Source organism: Haemaphysalis longicornis, unplaced genomic scaffold (assembly GCF_048455015.1).
Source record: "Haemaphysalis longicornis isolate Haplotype H1 unplaced genomic scaffold, Haemaphysalis longicornis Haplotype H1 scaffold_30, whole genome shotgun sequence".
NCBI lineage: Eukaryota > Metazoa > Arthropoda > Arachnida > Ixodida > Ixodidae > Haemaphysalis > Haemaphysalis longicornis.
The window spans coordinates 2,835,139-2,850,461 of record NW_027526336.1 but is presented as its reverse complement, the minus strand read 5'-3'; the positions used below and the strand labels follow the sequence as shown (position 1 = coordinate 2,850,461).

The 15,323-nt window shown below is 49.5% G+C and overlaps 1 long non-coding RNA gene across 1 annotated transcript; it reads left to right on the top strand.

The window, feature by feature from the left end:
- The first annotated feature begins 6,414 nt into the window (after positions 1-6,414).
- Positions 6,415-9,973, top strand: LOC144177727 (uncharacterized). The gene is made up of 3 exons (XR_013323841.1): positions 6,415-6,798; positions 8,519-8,627; positions 9,134-9,973. It is a non-coding gene; the product is annotated as an uncharacterized LOC144177727 (long non-coding RNA).
- Positions 9,974-15,323: the final 5,350 nt, after the last annotated feature.

Sequence of the window (15,323 nt, the reverse complement as noted above, 5' to 3'; positions counted from 1 at the left end):
GCGACCATTCGTAGTTTAAGATTTCGGTTGAATTTATTCCTTCTCCAGCGCGTTTGGATACTTTGAAAGGCTTCCCAGAGATGGGCGAGCCTGGAGTCTACGGTTAAAGAGGGAATATCTGTATCAATTTGTTTCGTTACAGTTTTGATGTCCGAAAGAAGTTGCGCGGTCCAGTTCTCAATGTCTGTAATTTGGGAATCTTCTACTTTGCTTCCTCGTAGCGTGCGGAAGTCATCCCACTCAGTAAGTGTTTGTTGCCGGGGGACATATTTAATCCTGCCAGTGTGCGCTATAACGGTTTCTATAATGTAGTGATCACTACCTAATGTATGTCCTGTGTTGTTCCAGTTCTCTTCCTTGGTGTGTAAAGTGAAGGTAAGGTCGGGGCTGGTGTCTGCTTGTGCACTATTGCCTACTCTGGTGACTGTGTTTGCGTCATTAAGGACGTTAAGATGGTGTTGTTGTGCCTGATCCCAGAGGTCTGTGCCTTTAACACTGCTTTTCTTATATCCCCATGCCGCGTGTGGGGCGTTAAAGTCTCCCACAATTATGAGCACATGTGGTCCGGCCTCCTTACGAGTTAGCGAGAACAGGCGGTTGAATCTGTCCTTGCGGTGTTTTGGAGAGCTGTATACATTCAAAATGAAGATTTTTGGGTCGCTTCGTTTTCTGGGGTATACTGTTATTAGGTCGTGGGGAATATCAACACTATCAAACTGTTGATGGGCTGCTGTGAGGTTGCGGTTGACCAATACCGCCGTTTGCGGGTAATGTTGACTTTGAAAAGCCTTGTAGCCCGCTAACCTCGCGTGCGTATTTGTTTCTTGCAGCGCAATTATGTCCGGCGGGTTACCTTGAGATTGAACCAGTAATTGTAAGGCGGGTCGTTTACGTTTATATCCCCGACAGTTCCACTGCCAGACTTTAACGGTACGGTTTGTTCCTTCCGCGTTCAACATGAGGTGCTGGGGACTGTTGCGGGGTGTCTGTTGGTACCTGAAGATGCTGTGGTGATTCGATACCTTTCATAATCTTGTTTAGGAGCTCCATGGTGTTGTGGAGTTTTGTGTCTATGTCATGAAATTTACTTTCGAGGGTTTGTTCTAACCCGTTAAGCCTATTATTGATGGCGTCGAGTTTTTCATCATGGTCAGTGAGTTTACTAGTTACATCTTTAGTGACGGGAGTCTCTACAACCCGTTTTTTAATAGGGGGAGAGTTCGTCTCTGCTTCTCTGTTCGTCTTTGTTGCCTGTGATAGGCTGTTGCGCAGTGCCTGGTTCTCTTTGTGTAAGGCCAGGTTGTCGTTTTTCAGTTTTAACATGCTTTGTTTGAGCGCTTCGATTTCCGCTCGCATGCTAGCTAATTCGTGCGCGTGTGCAGTGGAAAGATTGGGTGTTTGGTGTTGATTCTGAGGAGGGTGGGAGCCCGCGCTGCCCCAGCTCACCTGCTTATTGTTGGGCTGGGTCGGCGGAGGTGGTGGCTGAGTTTCTTCTTCCTCTTTGCTCGTTGTGCGACCTTTTTTGTTGACCGATGAATTGGAACGGCTTCTTTCCCCGCGCTCCGGGAGACCAGGCCAGTCTTGTGGGCAGCCGGGTACAGGTGGCGGCGGTGGTGGTGGTGGCTGTTGCCATGGTAGGTGCTGCTGTTTGTTCAAGGGTGGTGGTCTTCGTCTTGGCTGGAACCTGGATCGGCATTCCGCAGAGCCGGTGATGTGAGTGCCTTGGCACACTACGCATTTGGGCTGGCACGGGTGTTCTGGGTTTGGATTTAGGAGTCCACACTTTTGACAGCGCAATTGGGAGGTTGGGCATACGTCCGGTCGATGTCCTGTGCGCCAGCAGGTGGTGCAGGCTTCTGTTTTCCGTCGGAACGGTTGGCATCGGTAGGTAGCTCCTCGATATGAGATGTGGTACGGTATAATAGTGCCGTCGAACAGTATTTGGACCGCGTTGGAGTTGCCCATTCTTCTGGCGTTTAGGATACTGCATGTCGGATTGAATCTTACGAGGCTCTCAGTAATGACCTCAGGTGTGTCGTCAATGGGAACGTTGAATATTATCCCTGTAGCAGTGCAAGATGGGGCGGCGACATTTGTGGCGACCTCGAAAGTCTGGCCTCTGATGTTGATATGTTTGATCAAGTTCTTGGTTCTTAGCTGCTCACCTTGAAGGTATGACAGTCCCGCTGCTTTATAAACGGCGTCCAGTATGTCGGCTTGGCTTGTTGTGCGGACATTGAGTCCGCCATGAGGTCGGAAGACGATTTTGAAGTCTTCTTCAGGGAGCTTCTCCGGCGGTGGAACGCGACGTCTCGGGCGCGGACGATGCTGCTTCGTCGCATGGTTGGCCCCAGCAGTTGGGTTGGGCGTTTCGGCGATCTTCTTTTTGGCGGCGGCGTTCTCACGATGGACATGGTGGACGTGCTTCCAACCGTCCTTTTGTAGTTCGTCAGGGGGGATGTCTTCTCCTTCCACGGCGACTTCCATTCCGCCGCTGGTCGTCGGAGTGGAAGCTAGGCCTAACGAGGTAAGCCTAGTTCCAGAGTGGTCTCCTATCGTGGTAACGATCTCGGAGATCTGGGCCCAGGGCCCGGGAAACTTGCCAGGGTCGAACACTTACACGGTAAGAGTCCTGTTCGCCAAAACACGAGGTGAAAAAGGGTGGTGTCCCGCTCAAACGCCGAAAACCGACGGAGCCGAAGTGAGGCACGTCTTTTCGCAGCGGCGACTAGAGCGCCCCCCCAAGACATGCTGGAAAGTTTCTTCGTCGTCCCACCTGTTGAAGATGCGGACGCGCTCGAGCTTCTCCAACCATTCTTTGGGGTCTTCAGCGGCGGAACGCCGGAACGAGGGCGGTTCTCGGGGCTGCTGCAGGACGATTGGCGACGTTGTTTCTTGCACCATGGTGTTGGTTGCAGCGTTCCTTCTCTTGGGCTTTTCTGTCAGAAGACCGAACTCGGGAAGCAATCCTTGCAGTCGGCGGCTTTCTGTGGTTGGACTGGCTCGGCGGCTTCCAGATGTTGTGGAGTATAAAGGCTTAGTACCCCTACTAAGGAATACTTAGGTACCCCTTAAGGGATACTTAAGTACCCCTACTTAGTACCCCTACTCCTTGGTACCCCTACTTGGCCTATTTAGGCCAAGTTGTTACCCCGGATCCCAACCATGAGGCAGAGATAATTAGAAGGATAAGAATGGAGTGGCAGGCATTCGGGAGGCATTCTCAGATAATGAATGGCAGCCTACAATTGTCCGTGAAGAAGAAAGTGTATGACAGCTGCATCTTACCGGTACTCACCTACGGGGCAGAAACTTGGAGGCTCACTATAAGGGTTCAACTTAAATTGAGAACAACTCAGCGAGCAATGGAACGGAAGATGATAGCTGTAACATTAAAGGACAAGAAGAGAGCAGAGTGGGACAGGGAACACACGCGTGTTAAGGACATGTTAGTAGAAATTAAGAAGAAATGGATTTGGGCGGGGCATGTAATGCGAAGACAAGATAACCGTTGGTCATTAAGGGTAACAGAGTGGATCCCTAGAGAAGGCAAGCGTAGCAGGGGGCGGCAGAAAGTTAGATGGGCACAGGAGATCAAGAAGTTTGCAGGGATAAATTGGTCTCAGTTGGCAATATGACCGGGGTAATTGGATATTAATGGGAGAGGCCTTTGCCCTGCAGTGGGCGTAGATAGGCTGGTGATGATGATGATGATGGGATGGCGGCCCCGCGTTTGATCTAGGGTTTTCAACTGACGAAAAATTTACCATGTCTACCATGTCGGGTGTCAGGTGAAACCTGTCGATGGGGGAGCTAGTCTGACCCCTTTCCAAAGAGGGGCCGTACGTTTGCCAGCGCAGCTTGAGCCACACGTGCGTCATGTTGTAATGGCTAACTAGCGTCCTCAACTCTCTTGTGTGCCACATCGGTCAGGTTTTTCGTTTCGGGCTCCTTGCGCTACGGCCAGAATTAAGCACATGGTTAAAGTCCACTCTAGTACTGCTGCCATACTGTATGTCATGTACGCATTAAGGTTTTGAAAACACCGATTTTGCTCGGTCTATTTTAGGGGGACGTAGACAATGAGTACGCGCATGTTCGTGACTTTCATCTTCAGGTGTAAGGCCTATGTTTTGTGGCAATAGCCTCGAGGAAAGAAATGCCTATGAAGCAAATATGCCGGTGCCGCAAAACTGATGCGTAGCGAGGCTGAAGGACCTGTAGCGCCACCATCATCATCTTCTTAAGCGCCACCATCATCATCAGTAGATTGGCCAGCTGGCAGGAGAACACGCAACACTGGGCACGCGGCACACCTCGGGAACGGCACCCTCGTTCTACGCGTCCTGTCCATGGCACAGCCAACGCAAGCGCAATAAATGTGGGCTCGGCCGCACCGCCTCATCGGCCGCCTACAATTTGGTGAGCCGGCAAGCGGCTTCGCCATGGCTTTGCAACGGCGCTTCCCCAGCCACAATGCGGACAACGGCACGCGACGAACGTCCATCGCCCTCCCAGAACGTCCCTTGCTGATTCCGTTTGACGCGATCAGAAATCACGCTGCATGGTTCGTCATCCTGGAGAGCCATTTTTACGTTCACGATATCCAGTCCCAGGAAACCAGGTACCTCATCACTTTAGAGAAGTTACCTGCTGACCTCATTGAGCGCATCCAGCTGCCGGCCCCAGGCCCTAGTGCATACGACAATCTGAAGGCCACTCTCCTAAACCACTACGGTATGGGAACCCAGCGGACGCCAACGGCGGCTGAACCAACGCCATTGTCTACACCACCACGCCTTCCAACGGCACCTGTCGATTCCAATTCGTCGGAATGTCCAGCATCGCCTGTCCAGGAAACGCGAGCCCCAGCTACAACTTTCAGCAAGATAGAGTCGACCTTTTGCTTCGTGAGCTCAACAGTACATCCTCACGCTGAACCACAAGTTGGCGCATCTGCTGCACAGACCCGCGCAAGCATCGACTCCTCCGCTATTCCTAACTGGGAAACTGCACCACCTCCGCAGGGGAGGTGTACGAGTGATCTCCGAGACCACTCCACTCCCGTTGTACGACAGCCGTCTTCCTCGCCTCAGGATATACAGCAGCTTCAAGCAGCTGACGACAGCCCGAGATTCACGGAAGTCCAACTTACCGTCGAAGCTGATCAGACTGCCCCCGAAAATCCTGACGTCCTGCCTACGATGACAAGACTGGAACAAGGATTGCGGGACAAGCCTCCCAACAAACGTGGCCGAAAGCAGCATTACGTTTCTCCGTGCAATCGTGAGACGCCTCGCAAACTGGCCACCAGACCTCGACCGATTCCCTGCTGCAAGAGAACTTTCAGTCGACACTATAACATCAGCTCAGCTGTGCGACTACGAGCAAGGCACACAAAATTACCGCGCAAGACGGGAATGAGACTTCACGGCAGAGCAACCACAGCTCATCTCGGAAGGCTCGGCGATGCCGCCTCCCGTTTCTTGTGGTCAAGTTGCAAAGACAGCGATGCAGCCACCATCCCCACTCTAAAGCCCACCCTCTCAGGTATTTCAACTACCCTTACACTGCATATCGGCCGCTCCTGTGCCTCCCGTGGAAGCTGTGCTTGCTAATCACACCGTCTACGGAAGATCCAGTTGCACCACTTCCACCCACGCGTCCGCTGCCGCACTCTCAGCCTCGTCCACCAGAGATTTCCCCACATCCCGGACGCTACCTCGCCGACGACCAGGACCGTACCGTTAGTCAACCCCTGCCACGTAACCACTGACTGCCGAGGGACTCTTCCTAACAACGGACAAATTGTACATACCTGTACATAGTGCATTTCCGTGCATTGTCATTTAAATTTGTCACTTTATCGCGCTTCACGCTAGGGGGAGGAGCTCTGTAGCGCCACCATCATCATCAGTAGATTGGCCAGCTGGCAGGAGAACACGCAACATTCACTGTAAACGCAAACTAGCCGGAAATGGAGTTTTAATCAAGTAATGTGCCCTGAAAAGTACTTATAGCAAAAAATGTACTCCCTAAGCATGGTCTAAACAAGTGGACGAACCTCCATGGTAGTACCGCTGCCCATCCGTGTAGCAAAAGGGAGGATTTAGAACGACATAACACCATTTGTGAGATGGCGTTCGGCCCCTTGTAAACAACCACGTCCACAATAAACTCCCCATCTGGGGTAATCATCTCAAGCGGGCGGTCGCCATGTTAGTCTTGTGCTGTTTCCGTGTGTCAGCACTTCAACCGTGGACTAATGCTAATTAGAACGAGAAAGCAGGACGTGACAGTTGCATGCAGCTACAAAACCGATACCGTACGTATACCGGTATAGATGCTTCAGCCAGCGCGATCACAAGCAGACAGCGCGGCCGTGTTGTTTCAATCTGTTTCTTTGACGGTAGGTGTTGTCAAACTCTGCTGCTAACAAAGAGACAGTTCTCGCCGTTGCAAACAATTGCAATGTTCATCTGCTTCGCTTGCTTGCGCATATATAGACAATTTAAATTCTCGTGCCAGCGCGCCAACGCACCCGACTGCAGCGACTCAACTTGCCCTGGCGGCACGACTTGCTGCCCGGATGTAAACAGCCTCCGTGCTTATCAATGCAGCGCGGCCGGTGACTTGGTGCGGCCGGAGCTTCAAGCGCCTCGCCTTGGGCCATCATTTTTTCTTATTTGAGAAGGACTAGTAGTGCCATTTGGTGGAAAGATTTTTATGTGCCCCTGTCACACGACGAACGGCCGCTAACAACATTTGGATACGGCGACAGCTGTGGACAGCTCGCTGGTAAGTGCTTTTTCATCAGTCGATGCGTTTGTCAAACGTTTGGATAGGGTTAACTGCGAAGTACCCGTGCCGCACACAGCACGTACACGCACGGGCAAAGAAAAAAGCGCACACTCGTTTTATTGTACTTGTTTGTGGCTTTTGGGGTATGCATTCGCATTCTTTTGTAGGCCGGTTTGTAACAGGGCATTCGATATAAAATCGTTTGTCGCGCGCGGCGTCGTTTCAAAGCAACGTGACGGTTACTCAGGTAGCCGAATCGCCTCCGACAGCGGTACATCGTCGGGCCCGGTCGGTGAATATTGTGGGACTTGCAAAGAAAAAAGCGCACACTCGTTTTATTGTACTTGTTTGTGGCTTTTGGGGTATGCATTCGCATTCTTTTGTAGGCCGGTTTGTAACAGGGCATTCGATATGAAATCGTTTGTCGCGCGCGGCGTCGTTTCAAAGCAACGTGACGGTTACTCAGGTAGCCGAATCGCCTCCGACAGCGGTGCATCGTCGGGCCCAGTCGGTGAATATTGTGGGTCTCTGTCTCTCATATGCATTGAACTGCTCGTGTTCTTTTTAGTTAACTGCTCTACTTTGTAATATCTATTTGTTAACGCTCCTGATGGCTTGCCTGTCCAAATATAAGTCTTCGTGTTGTTTTCGTTCAAGGCTCTGACTCATTCTTAGCGCTCTGGTCGGCGAAAGCCGCAGATCAGACGGCCACCCCCTTCGAAAACTGTGCCCTGTAGATTCGGTGGGGTTGTTTGCTCGCTTGAGTCGACTCTTCACATCTAACAGCGTACCCTATTAAGGAAACGGTGACATGCGTAAAAGATGCTATGAGCCTATCGAACGATTAAATGCATATAGTGTGGACCGCGACGGCGACGTGGTTCGAAACCGAAATGTTTTTATTCCCTTTCGGATGATAATGAGGGGTCTGTATACAATCGGGGCCCGTCAGTCGCCAGCTAAGGCCACGTAATTAAAAACACAAATTCATGCCCTTATGGAAGAGAACAGAGTTTGCCGTAGCATGACACAAGTCTGCCGGGTATAAAAAAGGATATTATTTTTTTACAAGAACAATGCACACACTCTTCTTTTGTTGGTAATAAATTTGTCATAATCAATAGTAAGACCATACACAAAAATTACTCGATTCATCTGACACCCGATTTTGACACGGGGCTTGCAGCTCCAAAAAGTGCACTGTGGTTTTACGTGACGGAAACTTCTACAATCACGGTAAATTAACTAAGGCAGGTGTGTGTGGAATGCAGCGTTGGTAAGTTTGCGAGAATAGCGTTTCCATTTCAGCTGTTTTTTTTTGTTGCCATGCAATCACAAGTAATTTGGTGCCATGAACGAGGTTTACGTTAGCTAACAAGGCTGTAGTAACGGTTGCGGCTACAAATGACCTTATGCACCAATCACGCTTGTCAGCTCGGTGACACAGAATATTAAGGTGTCAGAATACGGATGACTGAGTCGCCTAGTTTATTACTACTGTAAAAAAAGAAAGTGTTTTCTGACCCAGTGAAGGACTTTTCTGTATGACTAGCTGTGTTATGACAAATGACCATACTTGATGAGACAAGCCGTAACAAATTAGCTTTGGATGTAACACCAGGAGGGAAATAGGTGGAGGTATCTGCAAGTATAACTGAAACAGTGGGTGCATGTCCGGCATGAATTCACTATTTGCTGACACGATTTTCTTCTGCAGATCCTGATACATGATCGAGTTGAATGACTTCATAGATCTTAAGGCAGGATAGGCTGTGCTGTACAAGGCAAGGCTGCATTCGGAAACCAAGTTGGCCCCTCCAGCAGAAGTGACTATTGCCACGGCTTGCAACAGCCGTCCAGCTCGCAAAAGCTCCACTTTTTCTATGAAAGTGAGCCACCATGGTAGGGGAGAGGCAGTGTAAGGGTTTGCATCTTTAACTGTGTGCCCACTCACTTGAATAGATGCAAGCTGGCATCTTAAAGCAAGAAACAGCAGTTAAGAAAATCATGCAATACCAAAGTGTTTTTCAGTCAAAAACAAAAACTAATCTATCAACCTACAGAGACTTGCATTTTATCTTCACTGTCATTTAAAGTTGTGCTCGACTATATTGTGCGGAAGTAATATCTTTTTTATTGCTGCAAAAGCCACGACGGTTAATGTACTGGCACTTGGTTTTATGAAGCCTTTGCATTCCTAATTTAGGTACTGGAATTCGCAGGGAACCTGGCCTTACAATTTTATTACTGTACCGAATTAAGTTCATTTAACCATAGTGTCCGTTTTGAATTTTACGTGTGGGGCATTTTTTTTTCTTTTTTGCTTTTTGAGGCAGATGTTCCTCTGACTCCCTGCCTGCATTCCGTGAACGGGGAAGTTAGCCTCCACATCGATGGCCAGCGTGTCTTGACTGCATCATCTTTACTGGGAGGACTGTGTAGTCTGTTTGCATCGTTCTGGATTTTCAACATTCAATATCCCAAGAAGGCACACACAGCTCTAACGTTTGTGGAACATGGCTTTTTGGACCTTGCCTGCGCCAAACCACGTGTGAAGGATTTAGAACTAATTAACTTTTATCGCATCAATATCGCTCACTAATATTTGTTTTCAATCCTGTAATCATTTGATAGTAGTCAAAAAGAATTCCGTATTATATTTCTGACTTTTTCTTTTTTATTTTTTTACTGAAAGGGGATATTTGATGGGCCGTTCTGTATGCTGATAATACAGCTATCTTTGAGTGAAGCAATAATATTAACAAACTAATTTAACTTGAAACAATTATCTAAATAATATTGGCAACTGGTGCGAAATGAATCAACTAAAAATTATCCGAAAAACACGAATTTCATGGCTTTTTGTTCTCACTCTAAAGAAGCTGTCGCGATACCACCCATTCTGTTCTATATCATTGCAATTAACCCGTCAGACTCGGTCACTTTTCTTGGCGCATTTGTGTCTTTATCAAAATGCACTGGTATTTTCCGCAGCATATTTTTCGTTCTTTATATTACTCATTTATCCATAGCCATCTCACTGCAGTCTGTCTCCTACATCATTTATCTCTTGTGCCTTTACCACCTACAAGATGCTTGTTACCTTTCAATATCAAATCGTTGCACAGCTCTCGCTTATTTCACGACAAATTGAAAAATTGTTTTGTTGTTGTAAACCCCTGGAACCATTTTTTCTTCACTTTGTGTACTTAGTACTGATGTGTACTGACAAGTTCTGATAAATACTGACGGGTTCTCGATCCTCTAGTATTATATAATGATTTCATTTACCATGCGGTTGTGTTTGTGCCTATCTGTTTTTCAAGTATTTCCAATTCTTGTATTATTATTGTTTCTACAATTTGTTCAACTAGCAGACAGCTCTCGCTCATTTCACCACCTACTGAATTTTTTTTTGTTGTTGTAAACCACTGCAGCCATTTTTTTCACTGTGTACTGAGCGCTGATGCGTACTGATAAGTTCTGATAAGTACTGACGAACCAAGCACCATGTAAGGGGTGATGATGATGATGACGCCGTCAAAGTTGTTCGCACAAGGGGGGATTGGCCAGGGCTAACTGGCTTGTTGAAATTCGTGAAGACCTCAAATAGTAATGTATTTCATTACGAACGGCCATTTCAGAAAGTAATAGACGCAGTTCCTCAGGGCCGGACACTATAATTTCCAGAGTCCTGAACAACTTGAGCGAAAAAGCCAGAAAAGAGCTCCTTGGACACGTGAACAGTGCCTGGGAAAGCGGCGTGTTGCCGAGCAGTTGGAAGGAAGCGGAGGTCATGATCATCCCGAAAACTGGGAAGTAACCACACATAGATAACCTACGGCCTATCTCGCTCGCGTCCTGCGCGGGCAAAGTTATGGAAAGAATGGGGTTGAATAGGCTGCAAAAACATCTGGACAGCTCTGATCGGATGTCGGACTTTATGTTCGGATTTCGGAGGCATTTAAGCACGCAGGACGTGCTGCTGCAACTGAAGGAAGAGGTCATGAAACAAGCCACCAAGCAATCACCTAGAGCCATCCTAGCGCTGGACCTCGAGGGAGCATTTGACAGCGTCTCCCACGCTAGCATCCTAGCCAACCTTCAGGCCACAGGCTGTGGAGAGCGGGCATGCAACTACGTGCGAGACTTCCTGATTCCTGACAGGCCGCAGCGTTCGAATCGAAGTGGGAGAAGAGGTATCTCCATCCGTAGTATTGTGAAGGGGACCCTACAAGGATCCGCCCTGTCGCCTTTTCTATTTATATGGCACCCTTGGCCCTGCCCAAGGCATTCGGAGTAGTGGAAGGTTTGGGGCACGCACTCTACGCCGGCGACATTTCGCTCTGGACGACGAAGCCGGGCTCTTCAGAATGGATGCAAGAGGCGCTGCAAGCAGGCACAGATGGGGTTGGTAAATACGCGGAGTGTGGACTGCGATGTTCGCCTCAAAGGTCTGAACTGGTTGTTGTCCGCCCACGGGCGCCCAAGACCCAAAAGGAAGAAGTGAAGGTGGTCCTAGAGGGCGAACACATCGTCCTAGGGCCCAGTGTTAAAATTCTGGGGCTCACCATCCAGGCAGACAAGGCCACTACGTCCGTTCGCAAGCGTGAGCACTCCTCAGAACAGATCCTGCATATGCTTGGGTGGGTGGCAACCAGGTGGAGAGGAATGAAGGAGAACGACACTCTGAGGCTGGTACAAGCCTTTCTGGTGTCAAGAATAACGTACGCCACACCTTACCTCCTGGTGAACAAGAGAGAAGAGAGCCAGGGGGACACAATAATACGAAAGGGAGTTAAACAAGCCATCATAGTTCCCATGAATACGTTGACGGACAAGGTTTTGCTGATGGCTCTTAACAAAACAGTGGACGAGCTGGTTGAGGGCCACCTATCCAACCAAAAATAGGATGAGCCACACCAAGGCGTATCGCCATGTCCTGGGAAAAATCGGCTGGAGCGTGGCAGAGCTGACCGATCGAGAACAGCTAGCTTTACGGAACAATGGCTAAACGCAATCAAGACCAAGCTTCTCCCAAAGGACATGAATCCAGCTCACCATGGAGGCAGGCGTGAGGCTAGGGCTCGTGCTCTCAACAGGCTACTGGAAATCGAAGACGGTGTCGTCTTCACGGACGCCTCCAAAAACAAGGGGACGACCAGAGCAGTGGCGGTGGTGACAACCAGGGGCGAGCTGCTGACAAGCGCATCGTTGCAAATCAGAAAGGTGGAAGAAGCGGAAGAGTACCCTTCCGGAAATTTCCAAGGTTGTCACCAACTCGCAGCAGGCGTACAGGAACTTCCAGTCAGGCTGGGTGTCCCGGCGGCTTCTTCGCATGCTGAGAGACAAAACGCCTCCGGAGAGCCAAGTCGAATTAGTGTGGTTTCCAGCCCACTTCTTGGTGGAGGGCGATGAGTTTGCCCACCGACAGGCTCGCGCGTTAACATACCGGGCAACGACCGCGGAGGAGGCCAGAAGTGAACCTGTGGTCACCTACAGGGAGATAGTGCGGTACTATAGAGAGGATAGGCAGAAACTTCCAACGCTGCACCCTGAACTCACGCGGGAGCAGCAAGTAATGTATCGGCAGATACAGTCAGGATCTTTCCCTCACCCTCGCTTACAGAACGGCATGTTTCACAATCAGTACGACAAGACCTACCCATCATGTAAGCAGCTCGGAACTCTTCGCCACATGATAGGAGAGTGCGACGTCAGCCCAAAACACCCACCACTCATCAGCAACTCCTCCACTAAGAACCCCACCCTTACCCCTAGCGAGCGATGGGAGATCTTGCTGTCCAGCCCCGCCTTGGAGGATCAGCTACGGCTGGTTACCAGGGGCCAGATGGTGGACGCAGCATATGGAATCCTGTGGAGATGGATCCACTATCCTACAGCGCGTTTAGCGCTGACATGCTCCGCAATAGAAAGTTTTCCTCCTCTTACTCCGGAAACATAGAGGCCGTAAAATGAAAATTAGTTATGATTAAAACCCGAATTACATATTAATTAGCACCCTTCAGCAATTAAAATGACCTGGAGCAGAAAGGATATCATGAATGCATTTATATATATCCCTCTTTGCATACCCCAAATTTGTTGCGCCACCAGATAATATTAGTGGAATCAGAGTCCTTCAGTGCTTTTAAAGGGCTACTGAAGCGCTTTCGAAACCTGGTAAAACTCCACTTTTTACAATTATTACATTGGTCAGTTTATCCCTATAAACTTTTTTCCGGCATTTTTAGCTTGGGAAGAGCAGTATTCGTCGCTAAAGTTCCCGCATCGCCGGAAGAGCGAGAAACCGAGAGGCAGCGACCGAAAGTAGCGTCATATTCGGAAGACGGCCAGCGACATGCGCCGCCGCTTCGCTGTGTCCCAGTTTTCTGGGTGAGGTTCCGAATTAAGCGGGCGTCTAATTTGCACTTTATTATTCTGTATTGTCTAGAGTTGCTTCCGCGTAGATTTTTAATTGTAATGCTACTGTGTGATTCCCTAAAGTGACTCCTAGATACCAGATTTCTTACCCGAGCGCCCGTGGGTATACAACAAGCGACGGGCTCAACCAAATACAGCGGCACCCCAAGTTCCTGAAAAATTTGTGGGACCGCAGCGCGCTCTGGGCTTTCCGAACATCTTGCTCGTTTTCGGGTGAACGTTGTTGGCTGTGACGACAGCTTAGCTAAGTCGGTAGATTTTAAGAAGAAATAAAGCAAGCTGGAAAGCATGAAGCATTTTCTGCGCGTGGAAGCGCTCCGCACACTCGCCGGTCGCGCATGCCCGTACGGCGTACGAGACGGCTCGAACCACGCATGCCGCGGCAGCAACCGCTCTTCGCTGCTGTGAAGAATCAAGGCCGTCGCGAAAAGAAAGGTAAACGTGCAAGGGAGGGGATGATAGTGTGGTGAAAAATTGTGCTAGGGATTGTCATCCAAGGTGATTTTGAAAGAGTGATCGAATTTGTATCGCGATGCGCAGCGCCGACCAGTTGTGGAGGCTCGTCGACCGCAGCAAAGGAACCTGCCCGAGCACGAGATGCGGTGAGAGGCTGATGAATGGCGTTACCTGCGGGCAAGAATGAACACAGCACCGATCGCTAGTGACTATCAGCGTGAAAATAAGGTTATACATGCGCAAAAGCGTATGAGAGTGTGGTGAAAAGCCGTTAAGGATAGTCATTCGCAATTATAGAGATAGCAGCGACCAAATATCTGCGTCAGTGCTAAGCCTAAAGTTTCCAACATCCTAGGCAAACCGTGCAACCCAAGCCGGCTAGCGCTGTTGGGGAAGGCGTTCTCGCCGGGGACCAGCGTGCTGCGTTTAGGTTCCTGTACCTTTTGGGGAGAAACCAACGTTCGGTTCCGATATTCTAAAACTCCGCACGTGCAGCAATTCCACGTTCCGCTGACCGGCCGAGCAGCGACTCGGCTGCAGCACCGCGGCGACCGGCGGCGGCCGCATCGCTAGCTGCTGCCTGCGCGCATCGCAGGCCGCTGCGCAGAGCTTGTTGCCGCCTGTCCGAATGTAAAAACAGTTCCACATGCGAGGACGGCGATGATGGCGCGTTGAAAAATCGTGCTAGAAATTGTGATTAGCGCTGGTAGTGAAAGCGGTGAAGCAATATCTGCACAACTTCACTGCCCCCGAGAAACAGAAGTCGGCCATGAGTCGTTGGGGGAGAACCACTTTCTAAAGCTGGCCTCTGGCGAACCTGTTGCGTCTATACCACCCTCAGGCTCGCTTATGCTAAGAAAAGATTCCTTCCATCCACCAGAGGAAGGAATCTGAAGGGGAACAGAAGGAGATCTCCAGGCCGAGCGGTCACCGCAGCGCCGCGGCACGTCATCTGCCGCCGGCCAATCGCTGAAGGCAGCCAGAGCTCTGGCCGCGCCCCCGGGCAGGGGTCGTTTGCTTTGACGAAAAAAGATTGTTTGGGTGCATTTACACACAAAATAAACATTTTTTTCGAATCAAGCGTCAAGAGAACCACAAAGTGATACCCGCAGCAAAATGTTTTTGAAAAGCTCTTCACCAGCGCTTTAAAGCATTGAAGGATTCTAATGGAATCGATTAAGTCAACCCCTAACGCTCAATTGGGTCCTGCGAAAGCAGTTGTCTAGTTGATGAGAAGCGGCGAGAGGCGAGAAAAAAAATGTTCGATTGTTTCAGGGACCTGACACCGCCCTTATAGTTGCGTAGTTGAAAGGGCTGCTCTACACAGATAGAAATTTAGCTTTGGAATCGTGCAGCGCAGCTCGGTGAAGGTCACTTCGCATTGCCGAGAACCACAAAAATAAACATTCCACCCGAACTTTAAATGTTGATACTCTTCAAGTAACAGGAATGAATATGAACGAGTATCGTCTAAATGCCAATATCGTCTTAATCTTTAAGATGCAAAAAGAGCCAGATTAGGAATGCCGAATTGAACAGGAGTTGTGACAGCGAGATCACGGACAGTTTTGTTTTTCCCACACAGTTTCCTGGGGCTTTACCATGTCCTACGTGCACCCGCC